Source organism: Sycon ciliatum, chromosome 5, assembly GCF_964019385.1.
Source record: "Sycon ciliatum chromosome 5, ocSycCili1.1, whole genome shotgun sequence".
Lineage (NCBI taxonomy): Eukaryota > Metazoa > Porifera > Calcarea > Leucosolenida > Sycettidae > Sycon > Sycon ciliatum.
In genome coordinates, this window is record NC_088647.1 from 33523907 (window position 1) to 33538425 (window position 14519).

Here is a 14519-nt window from a genome sequence, read left to right on the forward strand (position 1 = left end):
TCTCCAGCACTTTAATGCAAATACCACAGCCAACGTTTCCCTCTCGGCCGCAGTATAGTTGCGTTCTGCAGCTGACAGTTTCCGACTACAATAGGCTACGGGATGCAAATCCATATCTTCTCCCTGCTGCAGGAGCACACCCGCCACGGCAAAGTCACTTGCGTCAGTTTCTACCGTGAAGCTTTTCTCAACATCGGCCAGTTGCAACACTGGCGCCTCGAGTAATGCTGATTTTAGAGACTCGAATGCCTTCTGTCTAGCAGCGCTCCATTCAAAGCGTGAATTTTTTCCGGTGATTTCTTCTAATGGACGAGAGATGGTCGAGTGTCGATCTATGAACCTTCGGAAATAGTTTGCAAAGCCAAGAAACTTCCTCACATCAGTTACTGACGACGGAGTTGGCCATGTTTCCACAGCACTTATCTTCTTGGGATCAGGGGAAATTGATGTGCCGTTGATTTTATGCCCCAAGAAGAGAACTTCTCTCACGCCGAATTCGCATTTAGACTGTTTGCAATACAGCTCACTATTTCTAAGTGTTTCTAGAACTGTTTGAAGATGATGCTGATGATCTTCCCAGGTCTTGCTGAAAACTAGAATGTCATCCAAGAATACTACAACGAATTTTCGGAGATGCGGTTGCAGAATAGAGTTCATGAGTGACTGAAAGGTGGCCGGGGCATTAGTCAGCCCGAATCCCATGACTCTAAATTGGAAGTGGCCGAACGGCGTATTAATGGCCGTCTTAGAAACATCCGAGTCTTGAATTCTGATTTGATTGTACCCCGACCGCAAGTCCAACTTGGAGAAATATGCACTGCCCTGGATCGTGTCGAATAAGTCATCAATATTAGGAAGACAAGCTTTGTTTTTGATCGTAATTCTATTCAATTCTCGCCAATCGCACACCATTCTCAGAGTACCATCCGACTTTTTCACAAAAAACACAGGTGCACCGTATGGCGACTTACTTGGCTCAATGAATCCCTTCTCAAGTAATTCTGACAGCTGTGACTGGAGCTCGTCCATCTCCGGTTTCGGCAGGCGGTAGGCGGGTCGAGACGGTGGTCTGGCTCCATCTTCTATCTGGATTTCATGGTCGACTGGTCTCTTCGGTGGAAGCTCATTCGGCAGCTCGTCTGGAAATAAATCCTGGTACCTCTTGAGCAGGTTCTGGATGTCTTGTTGCTCTGATTCCTGGAGTTGTGGCCCGGAACGATTCTCCTCGTTTGCAGCAGTGACCCATGCAAGAAACCCCTCGGCTCCACTCCTCAGGGCATGACGAGCTTGTCGGCCACTGATAAACATGCTTTCCACAGATGGCCGGTCGGCTGTCGGCGGGTTAGCTGAAGGCAATTTGGCAACAAAGGGCTCACCGTCCAACTGAACTTCGTTCGTACGGAAGTTGATGCTGGGGTTGTTCCTTGTAAGCCACGGCTTGCCAAGAATAGCGTCGTAGCGAGTCAGGGGATACACAGTAAAGTGCTGTTCCTCACTGAAGCCCCCGACTGTCACCCTTAGCGTGCGTGTGGAAATCTGCGGGACCTCGCTGGTCGAGCCGTCCGCCAATGTTACGCTCAGCACTGCTGAGCTTGCATCCGTGTCAAGATGATGCTTTCGAACAAAACTGTCTGCAATGAAGTCATGCGTCGAACCGGAATCTATCAGCATCACTGCACGGCGACCGCCGATCTTTCCCTGTATGCGCAGTAGGTCGTGTTCAGGTTCATTGCCGACGCTGACGTTGCTGACATGACACCTTTCTGCAACGGGACAATTTCCTACAGCTATGGGTGTCTCCGGCTCCGTAGGTTCCTGGAGAGCAACGTCTTCAACCTCCAGAGCTCCGAACCGGTTAGCGACTGGTACCGGCGTGGGTGCTTCGGTCGTCGCCAGTAAGCGCACCCCCTTTCTTACTGGCGACCAGCGTTTGGGTAGCGCTGTCCACCGTCAGTACAGTCTTTAGCGAGGTGGCCTGGCTTCCTGCAAGCAAAGCAGTGTCCCATTGCTCGCAGTTGGACACGCTCTTGGTCCGTCAGCTTGCGGAGGCCCTGACCACGGAAGCTGGGCACGGAACGCGACTCTCTACTGGCTGGTGGCCCCGACGCCGGTGGCCCTGACGACTGCTCCACGGTGTTTGCTGCCATGACAGCTTGCTCCAGGGTACGTGGATGCTCACGCATGACCTGTCGCTGGATGTGCGGAACTAGACCCCTGACGAACAGCAGCGCTCTGGTGTGGTGGTCGATTTCCGGCACTTGCAGGCTGAGGCGAGTGAAAGCAGCAATGTATGCGTCCAGCGACCCGCGCTGCGCTGCGGAAATTAGTCCCATACGCGATATTTCCTCGTTGTGCCGTGGTCCGTACACATCGCCAAGTGCCGCTTTCAGAGCAGGCCAGTCGGAAAACACTTGGTTAGCTTCCAATGCCGCTATCAACCAAAGACGAGCGTTTCCAGTCAAAAATCCTGCCGCGTAGTCGACCCTCTGTGCCGCATTTGGGAGTGCCAACGACCGTAGGGCCATGTCCATTGCAAACGTCCATTCTTTGAATGTAGCGGAATCTCCTCCAAACACAGGCGGCTCTTTTGTAAGGCGGGGTGTTGGCTCCCACGGTTCCGAGTTCGGATGTATCGTTCGGTTTCCTTGGCTAACGCGCTGAGCGGTCTTGATATCGTTTATCAGCCGAACGACGAGTACGAGGAGCGTAAGCAGAGCGACCAGAACACCTGCCAAAAGCAGAGTAGTAACCATCCTCTGCTACCAGTGTAACAGGTTTAATCAAACTTGAAAAGTAAGAGGCCTGGTTGAGCGTGCCTCGACCAGTTATATACAAATGTGATAGTATACATGTGGCAATGGCGCCAATGAAGGTGCTAATAGACAGGCGTAAGACGCATGAGGTGCGAGGGAGTGTAAAGTTATAGAGAACAGGGGAAAACTGTTACATGTACTATATGTAGCCCTGAATAGGACTAAGGTACAATGTAGTAGTATTGACTGAATAGGACTAAGGTACAATGTAGTAGCTCACCCGAAAACAAACGACACCTCCTTGGCAATCAAGCATGTAAGCATTGTTCACCCATGACATATTTATGAGGAATTATTCGAGGTAGAAATAAACTTCTACAATTTGTATAATACATGTTTAACTCGGATGTTGAGCCAATTACATAATGGTGAAAAAGGAGAAGGACAAAATGTTACGAGTTATGACTAACTGTCCACCAACGTAGTCTTACTAGTTTCGTCATCATCCAGTAACTTTCGGCATTTTGTTGCCGTGATGCGTAGCTCGTGCCCTTCTTCGTGGCGCTTTCCTTCCCCTCCTGGACCTTTCCGAACCTGAGCCTTCCAAGTAAGTTGGAAGGTTGTTGGTTTGCGCCTTGGATAAGTGTTGGAGCTAGGTGTCAGGTCGCCGAATGTCTCAGAACTCCTTGTCAGTTTTGAGCTATTTTGTCGCACTCGCTGACTGTATAAGATCTGGTTACGTTGGTGGACAGCAATTCGTAACTCGTAACATTTTGTCCTTCTCATTTTTCACTATAATACTTGTACATGAATATGCCTGAAGTTCAGCTTTGGGTTTCATTAAAGCATGGTGTGCCATACAGTACTGATGATACACACAAAATATATTCTTAAATATATTCTTACATACTAGACAGCATGACAAGCCTATTACCTGAGGATGTTCAAGAAGTTAGCTGACATCACTTATCCGCTCTCTTGATGTGCAAGTATCGGTCAAGTGTTTGTACCCGTACAAGAACAACGCATCTGTAATCTAGAACGATAACAGGTGGCCAATCTCGCCTACTAGTTTTCTGTTCAACGGTGTTGCAGTTGACGAAATGAATCATTCGACAGCCAGCTGCTTCACGGAGAGCATCTGCGAACTGTTTCCATCCGCGACTCTCAACGCGTTGGCTTTCTGTGCGAAACTCTGCCCGTCTTAAACCAGCCCGGGCGACTCGCTACGCACAAAGGTTTCATTCGCCCCTTGAGCACGGACCATTCGGCTGGAACAGTGCAGCAGCTAGCTACCTCGCCCGCCTGAACAAGGTCCAGCAGCGTGCCCTCTCCCTGGTAGGTCGTGGGACCGTTGTAGACAGCCTGGAGTTCCACCGCCAGATAGGTGCCTAATAGTGGCCTCTGTGTGCTCTACAAGCCTTTAAAAGTGTGTCGCGCGCCTGCGATCTCTTGATCCCCTGCTCCCTCCTCTGGCACCGCCTGCCAGGGAATCCCGCACAGCGCCGACAGTGTCATCAGTCGCAAGGCCACAACCAGCAGCTTAGCATCCCTCCGTCCACGTTCCAAAAAATACCTCACCACTAATCTTCCATGTTCATTGGTATGACGGAAAGATGCAAACAGGAAGAGTCTGAAAAGAAATTGGCCTAGCCATCACCTAACCTTCCCATGCCGCTTCGTGCCCACTTTTGAAACTGGTGTCTTCTAATCGCTTATTAGAACGTGTTAAAATAAGAAAGGGCTTTCTCCCTACACTAGAGCTCGCGCTTTTCCGTCGACTTGACTTGAAACTTGACCGACTCAACACTGCCATCCAGATGCAGAGCACACGACAGTGACTCACTCTGCTATTATGGTGTTCACGAGGTGTTTGTTGCGCTGGAAACGGAGCTTCTCCGTAAGTTTGTACATGTATCCCTGGTGATGTTCGTGCCTGGACAACACTACAAATACTGTAGTGCTCTGTTGGATTGTATTTTATTATTTTACTTGGGCATTCCCAACAGGCCCTAAGGTCTTCTTACAGGGTGCTCAAGATGAATGAAATTGTTAAGTTCCTGGCGACATGAATTGGGGACATGATTTGTGCGAAGGGTTTCGGGAAGCGCATTACAGCGGTCAGCACCAAGGATTGAAATAGATCTGTGTCCAGCTTGAGCTTGCACAATGGGTAAGGAAAGGGAATAATTGACTTGGCCGCGGGTTACTCTATCTGTGTCAGCGCAGTCACGGCGAAGAGAGAACATGTCAGAGAGGAGTGAACTGCAGATATTGTGGATGCAACGAACACGAATAATATGGACTTAGTATGATATATGTTGTCTAAGCTAATTATGTGGTATCGCTCAAGGAAGTATGATGTCCGCGTGAATGTGTCATGCTCAAATATGCATCTAAGTGCCCTCTTACTTATGCGTAGCAGCTGATCTCTCACTTTGTCAGCGAGGTAGTGGACGTAGGCAGTGCTGGCGTACTTGAGCTTGCTCTGGACTACTGACAAGTAGAACTGCCTTCTGGCCTGGACAGCAAGGTTCCTTCTGCCACGTCGAAAAGCACCTAGTTTCTTTCCGATGTCTTCCCTGAGGGAGTTAACGTGGGCACTGAAACTTAAAGTTGAATCGAGAGTCAGTCCTAGATACTTAACTTCGTCAGACGGGGCAATAGCAGTCGAACCACAGACAATGCTCAGGTTAGGTGGAGGATGTGAGCGTCTGCTGTGGATCAGTAGTACCTGGCTCTTGCTGGAGTTCTTCGGGCATCATATTCCTCAGCCTACTCAAGCTCAACTGGTGAGTTGTGAATTCCCCGAAAAACTGTGCATTCCGCAGGGAGTGGTGCGTTCATGCAGGTTTTCCAAGTGGAAGGTTCGATAGACTTCTGGTATGCTCTGGATGGTAGTACAGTCAGTATCGCCTATAGCGTTGGTGTTTGATTTTGAGCATTTCATCACTATAAAGGATATAATATTTATTACTATGACCGATACTGCATGCAATGTATGCGAGTGGGGTGTCAAACGACTCAGCGCGCCGTGCACATACGCACTACATACATGTACAATGTCATGTAGCTGGCTGTAGCGCCTGACACACAAAATCAGGATTTCCTCATGATGGAGGCATATTTTAGCAACTTGTACAAGTAAAACTCACCAAACAACACTCACTGGACGAGTTCTTCACGAAGAATTAACACCCTGTTCTCCTCTGACATCGCTTAATTTTACATCAATCACTATAACCGATGCAAAAATAGTGTAATAAACGTCTTTTGAAATATGAATTTGATCACTATAGGCGATATATTACTATAGACGATTATTACTATACGCGATAACTGTGTATACTTAGTTATGGCAAATGAAAATGAATTTGAGAAATTGATCACTATATCCGGTATAGTACAATAGCCGCCAACCTTATAGGCGATACGGACTGTAGTCTTTTCCTGTTATATGTAAACGATGCAGAACAGTGTTTAGCCCCAGGCTCCAGTCTAGCTGTCTATGCGGACGATACAACACTCTATGCCCTAATCAGAAACCCAGATACCATCGCTGCTGCTTGCAATAGCCTCCAAGCATCTATTGACCGCCTGCAGACTTGGGGTGCCCAATGGAAGATAAAGTTCGAGCCATCAAAATCTCAGGCAATACTCCTTGACCGCCACAGACCATCCCTGGATGTCCCACAGCTCACATTTGATGGCATGCAGGTGCCTGAGAGCCCCCAGCTCAAGCTGCTAGGAGTGTTATTTGACAGTACTCTCTCCTTCTGGGCCCACATCCGTTCCCTTGCCGTTAGAGCCAACCAGCGACTCGGCCTGCTCCGAAAGGCATCTCGGATCCTGGATAGTGCAGGGCGCCTAACTGTGTACAAAGGATTTGTACGGCCTATAATGGAGTACGCCCCTCTCGTCTGGGCAAGTGCGGCACATTGTCACCTCCATCAGCTGGACCTGGTCCAGCGTCGAGCCATGAAGGTTATTGGCCCCTCATTGCTCCCCAGCCTGGCAATCCGAAGGCATGTTTACGGGCTGTTTTCTTTCTTTTTTTTCTACAAAATCCACATATCTCCAGACACTGGGGTGAATGATGGAGTGTGGTGTGCTACCTGTATAAGCTGCAATGCATACCAGGTCCAGCTCTGCTTACCAACATGGTACCCCCCCCCCCCATCAAGAGTTAACGCTGCACCCCGGACGCGCCGGCAACGCCAGTCCCTCGGTGGCCACTCTTTCCAACTCGAAACTCCTCTGCCAGCCTCCAGTCCAGAGTTCATCCGCCGCTCCTTCCCATATTTTGTCCTGGAGAGCTGGAGCACACTGCCTGCCCCAATCCTCGCCGAACGCCCAACTCTCAAGAAATTGCCGACATTCAAGACCAAGGCCTACCATCACCTCCGCCAGACCAATTGGCTATGGGCCACTGAAGTCCACTAGCACTGAGTATAACCGGTTGTCTCTATTATTATCATTTTCTGTTTCTCTCTCTCTCTCACTCTTCCTCTCCTGGGAAGCTCCTCATGCTCATTCTCCCTTTCTCTGTCCATTTCCCCTTCCTGATGCGTAGACCAACTGTTGAACCCGAGACCACTAGGTCGGGGGAGGTTGACCTACCTCATCGGCACGCATGCCACGCTCCTCTGTGTTGTCAATGTTCGCTTGTCCACTTTTGTCTACGTCCCCTTTTATGTTGCTGGCCAGTGCTTTGTAGTAAAAAAAGTCAGTCTGTTTTAAAAGCGTCAAGTCAAGTCGGGGGAAAGGCACGAGCTCCAGTGCGGGATGATCCCGGGAGAAAACCGTTGCCTAAGAAAGTTGTATTTCTCGCCGGCGGAGCGCAGCGAGATTGGCGAGAAATGATTCTCACGCAAGATGTTCGGTTGCAAGTATGGCATCTGGTGTGTTATTTATCGTCGCTTCTTTTCCTGACTTCTTCAGTCAGATTTGAGTTTCACTAGCCACATCTGACTGCGGCGAACTACCCTTCACTTTGTGTGTTGTCGCTATTGCTGTCTATGTGTCTGTGTGTGCCAGTATAATGTACATGTATGTGGAGCGAGAATTATCGCCGAAGTCGCTATCAGCCTACTACTATTGCGTAATTAAAAATATTTTCAAGAACTCTGAAGCTTGTTATATTTTCAGTACAACCAACTCGCAACACGCCTTTATTGTCCAAATTCCCCCCAGGAGAGCATCATTAGGGATACAGGTATGGCCTCCTGGGGGAAATTTGGACAATTTACTCCATGTGGCCGTGGTGCAGCCGAGGACTGTTCGTGTGTTGCGAGTTGGCTGTACTGGAAATATTTTAATGCAGCAACAAGGATGACTGATTTCGCTGTAAGCACTTCCGATTGTCGACATGCATGCCCTGCATCTGCCACTAGATTCTCCAGATCTTAGCGTCTGTCGTGAGTTCCCTCGACGATACACCCAACAAAGCATAAAACAGAGTCAACCTTTCTATTGGGTAATCCTTTTCATATTGTGAACAACTTGGACATGTGTTGTTGTGGTGGATATGTGTTCGACCTAATTGAAGAGAAATTTACTGTCTAAGTATCATTTGGGTTTGCACTATGGTTTAAAGCCTGGGAGTGCTCAGTTATATTGATGGACTCAATATCTGTGATTAAAACGCAAGAAATCACAGGGAAAAGAGTTATGAAGCAACTACACACGTTTGTAACAAATTAATAAGCAGTCAGAAAGTGGGATATTTCTTGTATTTTTAAATTATATTTACTGGCTCAGTATCCGAGTTAAATTTGCACACCTGATGAGCAGTCATTATCTGTGCACCATTATTTGCATCTAATCGCGCGTAACAAGATCGGAACAGCTGTTTTGAAGTAGCCTCCCGTAGATTTGATATGTACTACACGCAAACACAAACATACGCACCCCGCCCCCCCCCCCCCCCACACACACACAAGCGGTCCAGTGGAATTTGTCTCTACTCCGAGTCTCCTTATCTACGTAATAATCAAGAATCCACCAAGTACTGCACATGTTGTCTTCTCTCTCTCTGCCTAACGAACTGAAACTACAAGTATTCAAACACAACAAACAACACGATGTGCATCTAGTCCACCTTAGGTCGGCCAAGTGCACCACTCTCTTGCTCATCAATCAGATTGGAGCGAAGGGCACTCGTCGAGCTTCCTGAAGTATTGTCTGCGCCATTACATCACAACAACATTGGACAGGATGTGTCAAACGTTTTCGTACTGGCAACACAGTTTTAGTGTTCCGAACATTTTTGAACTTTTCATACTATTTTTGGATTAAGAACGCGAGATGAACATGTTGAACAACATTTTGAGCGGCAGATCCCAATATACATAATAATTACTCGATCTAATAATTATCTAATTATTATAGCAAATACATGTACAGTAAAAGAGTGCACAGAAAGGCTCTGTCACAGTCTGTGGTTGTAACGCAGAGTTTCATGCACAATCATCAGATCATAATTATAGCAAATGCCAAATCCGATCCGGATAGATCTTGAAGTAGAGAATGATATACAGTACCGATCTTTTACTTGTTTCTTTCACTAATCGTTCTGAGTGTTGCCGTTATCAGTGGAATTCGCACACAAATGGCAGTGCGTATGAGCAGATGTTGTCATCCCACGTACTTCCGTGACCATCAGCATACATAACCAGCGTCAAGCAATGCTCCAGTTCACCAACACTGAGCTGATTGGCGTGATTCCAGACTTGGTACGTGAAGCGATCGCCATTCAGCCAGCGCCAGTCGCCCTCGTGTCCAGCATCTGTGCCGCCCAGCCAAGCCATGGTGACGGAATCCATGCCGAAGAGGGAGCTGACCATGAATTGCTGTTCATTGCTGCGAACTGAAGCTAGTTGCCCGCCTTCTCGCTTGCAATGCTCAGCCGACTCGTTCCACGATAAGTGCACCTTGTACAGTTTGTAGTACACAGTTCCGTCGGCCTTCATTTGTGTCTTCTGGTTCTCCAGTAGTGTTGTGCTCTTGGCTAGAATGCGTGCCAACATCTTCTCCATTCGCTCCTGCTTTTTCAGCATCTGCCTAAACATAGCTGGGCTTACCCGGGTCCGCTCGCACCTCGGGCCATCGAACCCTTCTGGGCAGGTACAGTTGTACTGGTTATCATGGCCAAGACTAACACAGGACCCTCCATTCAAACATGGATTTGATGTACAGGAGTTATGGCTTTCTGTGCGAGGACTCGGAAGAACTTGGAAGCTTGTAGGGTTTATGCGGGCCGTACTGCAGGCCGGTCCAGTGAAATTGCTGTAGCATCGACATTCGTAACGACCGTTTGTGCCGTAAGTCGGAGCACAGACACCATTACCGCTGCAGAGACGGAATGTCCTGCATCTGCGTGAGCGGGAGCTGGGACGCGATCTGAAGCAGCGTAGGAAAGCATTACGATCGCTCTTCCTGCGCACTCCGGCACTGTACAGGCCAGAATCGGTAGGGTTGAGTAATGCCTGCATTGGCATTGGGTACTGCCGTAGCGATAGCTCGTATTGCAGTGCTCTACCGAGTGGAGCTCCCGCTGCCATCCACATGCTCGCCACACATCCTCCATTCACCGGGTCCACATTGGGCTGATACACGCTTCTTGCTGATGAGAAGTCGCACACAGCGAACAGCGTCACGGCCATGGGCCACAGACATCGCACCCACTCCATGCGCTTAGCAAGTAATAGTTCCAATCCTCTTTGCGTTGAGCGAAAATAATCTTCTCTAGCAGCTAGACTGAGTTGAATATGGGAGTGAAAAGAGCTTGGTCAGGTCTCCTTTATGTATCCACTGCACACTATACCGTGCAGACCAGCGCATAATTGACAGGTTCGTTCCCAAATCAAGGTCCAAACCTGTCATTGGGTCGCACCCGGGACTGTACTCCCACGGGGACAGGCAACTGGCTTCTGACGGGAGCAGATCCACATGCAAGAGTCTCATTGGCAAAAAAAGAAGGTGGCTGTGTGGCTCGACTGTGGCCGCGGCGGACACCTTGCTACATGCAACTAGACGTTCAGCCTACACGCACCACGCAGTGAAACCGTTTCTTTGCCATTCAGCATTGCTATACCAACGAGTGAAAACTGAACTGCAGAGCCTCTCCCAGTGCCGGGTAGGTGTAAATGGTGGTACAGAGGTACAGCTGCACGGTCCTTGACTTTTAAAAAGCATGTTATACAATGCATGTTAATGTACATTTGGGCAGGAAAAGGGCCCATCCATCAGCAGTAAGTGCCGCTATGGATAGACTTTGTTTTCTTTTATTAAAAGTAGTGAAATAGGAAAGCGGTTTCAACTCAATTGTAAAAGTCAGGTTGCTCTACTGCGCGAACAATAATCCTCTATGCTTAGAGGCGGAGCTGTTTACTAGCGTGGGGAAAGAGGAAGCGTTTGTCAATATTCTTGACACTAAACTTGGCTTGAACAGTGACGTTTCTAGGCAATGTTGGGCGTGTGGCGACCACCCGCTTTACGTACATGTATAACAACTGGCCCAGCAATCCTCCAATCCAAAAACGAGAACCCCTCCTCTTCCATCATTATACGACAAACGGAAGTATGAACGGACGAGGAGCTTATCCAGGACGACCTTCAGCTGCACACAACCCACGCTATGATATCGATTAATTTATTCAGGAAAATATTCTCTTTTTTGTTCACTTCATATTATTCCTTTTCCCGAGTGGGTCTTTTGTTATTAGGCAGATGTCTGTGGTAGTCATCGCTAAAATTCGGAGACTCCCTCGGTTTAGGCTAAGGCCTGTGGAGAATCCAAAAATTCATACAAAAGACAATAATTAAAATTAATCCAATCCAGAAGCATAAAAGAAACAAAGGATTCGCCAACAGAGTAATGTGCCTGGACTAATCTAACGCTTAGCGAGAACACGGACATTATTATTCTTTTATTCCACGATGGCGTGACGCCAATAAGGATGATTAATAAGTGCGATAGAACTGGTACTAGCCAGAAACAGCTAGATGGAAATTAACCGGGAGGACATATACATGTAACATCGGCCAAACGTTACTGCAACGAACTCAGTACTTTCACAAAGATCAGGTGTGCGGCTGATGAGTCCACCACGGTTAGAGACAAAAAGCCACAACTATAATGTACACAATGTACAAAGCCTTTTTTTTTACTAGAGCCACGTAAACCCGTCATGTGTGAGCCATGAATAAGGGGAGTGGTGGCGTGGTCTGGGATGCTCTGCCGACCTTGGGTCTCGGCTTCATCACAACCAGGCGCGCCAATAGCAGAGAGAGAAAGAGAGGGAGAGAGAGAGAGACATAGACATAGAGAGAGAGAGAGAGAGAGAGAGAGAGAGAGAGAGAGAGAGAGAGAGAGAGAGAGAGAGAGAGAGAGAGAGAGAGATAGAGAGAGAAAGAGAGAGAGAGAGATAGATAGATAGAGAGAGAGAGGGGGGAGAGAGAGGAGAGGAGAGAGAGAGAGAGCGAGAGAGAGAGAGAGCGAGAGAGAGAGAGAGAGAGCGGGGAGGGTTGGGGAGTAAGAGAACTAAATAAGAGAACTAAATAAAGTATAAAAATAAAAAAATGAGAGAGAGAGAGAGAAGGAGAGAGTCATGGGAAGGAAAATTTACAAAGGTGTATAGCGAGAGAAGAATAAGAACCATGATTATAATGATCCACAGCGAGAAGCACATGATCTGAACTTGACTGTTCTCGTTGTTATACGACTCCCTGGTGCTACTTTTCTGCCATTGAAACATCAAATACCGCCATTGTACGACCTCTCTCTCTCCCCCCCCCCCCCCTGCTTTCTGGATAATTATAATGTACGCACATTGCAAGGCCGTCACAGCCTGGCTGGGGTGGTTCAGTAGGAATCCTGGTTCCCCGATCGTAGCGTCTTCTTTGTTTGTTGCAGAATCAAAATTCTTTCACTGTAGTTACACTGAAATGGCACCTAATGTCCGAAATGTCCGAAAATGCTTGCAATTGGCTTCAAGTTTTGAACTTTTTTCCAGGGGGACCGCCTCCGGACACCCTCCCCCCTTCCTTGGCCGCCCCACCTCCAAAGTCGGTGCGACGTGCCTGCGTGACTGTGCCTGTTGATTAGTAATACCATAGCTACTCCTGCTCTTAGCTGTGGCACGTGCATCGTTAATCTTCAAAAGCTTGTGCCGCAGAGTGTGACTGATTTTGTAATTCTGCGAATGCATGAAAAGCATGATAAGCACTGAATGAAGTGGTGGCGATAACTAATAGCCCACAGGCTCAGGCTCAGGCAGCTACATGTATGAATAAAGCACGTCAAGATTAAAAATGAATACGAAACATGCACTTGGGTATGACTGCAGCACCGTGGGCTGGAGGTATCGTGACTAACCAATGGGCAATGGTCATGAGCCCATTCACATACGTGTACAATGCACTCATAGGCATACAAAACACAGCTGGCGAAAGCAATCCAACTTGGTGAATTAAAACAGCGCCGGGCACTACGCAGCCCTAGCACTAAAAGCACTGTCATGTGCACTCGAACGCGGAGCTACTTTATTCATGAGGTTGGATTTCTTTGGCCAGCACTATACAAGGTAGTAGTACTAGTAGGTTTATAGGCATATTATTATTATGCATGTGCAGTTGCGATCACTGAAATCCGACCCGAACTGCAAAGCTGGCGCCCTGGACCAGTTCCGATTACATCATTGTATGTGTGCATGTGTACGTCCAGCCGCATTCATTCCACTCCCAGGGCGTCAAGGGCCGTGGACGTTGAGGGCGCCAGCTTTCCACGTCGGGTCGGATTCAAGTGAGCGCAACTGTACATGTTGTTGTGTTGTTGTGTTTATTTTTACATCTACATTAATGTGTGATGAGCAACATGATTGATGATCAAGGAGGATTCTGATGGTTCTCGCCTGTATGGAAAAATGCACACTATCTCCCCAAAACCAGGGCGTTGGCAATCAGCCCGTGTCACACGCAATGTCCTAGCGTCCTATCACTGTCGATTCTCACTATCATCAGCTGTTGGAAAACAGATATCGCACTTGCCCGCTAGTGGTGTGGATAAAACTAAACCTAAACATAAGTTTGCCTTCGCTGCTGAAAGGCTCGTAGCACACACCAGTAGTTTGATTCTGATTTCAATGTTTTCCAATTGACAATCATGATGGCTATCAAGCACGTGACAGGAAAAGGCCCTAATCCTACGGCTTGCGGTGCTCTATTCTTCACAGCAACACCTGGTCAGAATATTTCTAGAGACATCTCCTCCGACATTTGTGCGTATAAAGCCTCAATAATTGTCGCACAGTGCTTGGGAGACTTGAGTTCGTTGCAAATGACACTGCGTTCTGTGTGGTGTGGTTCAGTCTTTCAACTCCCGGGAATTGTGCACTCTGTCCATTTTATTTCATCATGCTGATGAATGAGTTCGGAATTCAAGAGAACTCCCTTTGCAGTACGGGAATCCTACAAGATTATAACGGTATTGACTTCAGGATCATTATCGGCATATGCAATTGTTCCGTGAAAGGAAAACATCGAGAAAGTATCATGGGGCCCATTCGCACGTAAGGAATTCAGTTTAAAATCAAAGCCATGTTCATGTACATGTATATGCCAATCGTGTTGGACTGACATTGAATTGTGCAAAGATACTTGGAATATGCCTGATGCAGACAGAGAATATTTGCACTTCAACGCATTACCTGGATACTGTGAGGCCGCAGACATACACGTACGTTGGTCATGAGATACAACGTGATA